The sequence below is a fragment of the Solanum pennellii genome, chromosome 4 (genome assembly GCF_001406875.1).
Source record: "Solanum pennellii chromosome 4, SPENNV200".
NCBI lineage: Eukaryota > Viridiplantae > Streptophyta > Magnoliopsida > Solanales > Solanaceae > Solanum > Solanum pennellii.
Window position 1 is genome coordinate 50,267,378 of NC_028640.1, and position 1,154 is coordinate 50,268,531.

The window sequence follows — 1,154 nt, forward strand, 5'->3', positions numbered from 1 at the left end:
AGGGATGATACTTCCAAAGTACCTTCGATTGAATCTGTTTCGATAGTCTGCGAGTTTCTGGATATGTTTCTTGCAGACCTTCCTGGTATGCCACCAGATAGGGATATCGATTTCTGTATCGATCTGGAGCCGGGTACTCGCCCCATTTCCATCCCCCCTTATAGAATGGCTCCAGCTGAGTTAAGGGAGTTAAAGGCCCAACTTCAGGAGTTGTTAGGGAAAGGTTTTATTAGACCAAGTGCATCCCCTTGGGGTGCTCCTGTTTTATTTGTGAAAAAGAAGGATGGAAGCCTTCGGATGTGCATAGACTACAGGCAGCTGAATAAGGTAACTATTAAGAACAAGTATCCTATTCCTCGAATTGATGATTTGTTCGATCAGTTACAAGGTGCTTGTGTCTTCTCTAAAATTGATCTGAGATCCGGTTATCATCAATTGAAAATACGGGCAGCAGATGTGCCAAAGACTGCTTTTCGAACCAGGTATGGGCATTACGAATTCTTAGTAATGTCTTTTGGGCTTACGAATGCCCCTGCTGCTTTCATGAGTCTGATGAACGGGATTTTTAAGCCATATCTGGATCTCTTTGTTATTGTATTCATTGATGATATACTGATATACTCAAAGAGCAGGAAAGAACATGAGGAGCATTTGAGAATTGTATTGGAGTTGTTGAGGGAGAAAAGGCTTTATGCCAAATTCTCCAAGTGTGAGTTTTGGCTAGATTCAGTGTCCTTCTTGGGGCACGTGGTTTCTAAGGATGGAGTGATGGTGGATCCTTCTAAGATTGAAGCAGTGAAGAGTTGGGTAAGACCTACTAATGTTACAGAGGTAAGAAGCTTTGTTGGTTTAGCTAGCTACTACCGTCGATTTGTCAAGGGATTTTCTTCTATTGCTTCGCAGCTAACAAATTTGACTAAGCAGAATGTTCCCTTTGTATGGTCGGATGAATGTGAAGAAAGTTTTCAGAAACTCAAGACTTTGTTTACTACCACCAATTCTTACCCTGCCAGTGGAAGGTAAGAGTTTCATCGTCTATTGTGATGCATCTTATTCTGGTTGGGTGCAGTGCTAATGCAGGAAAGAAATGTAATTGCCTATGCTTCGAGGCAATTAAAAGTGCATGAACGTAACTATCCGACTCATGATTTGGA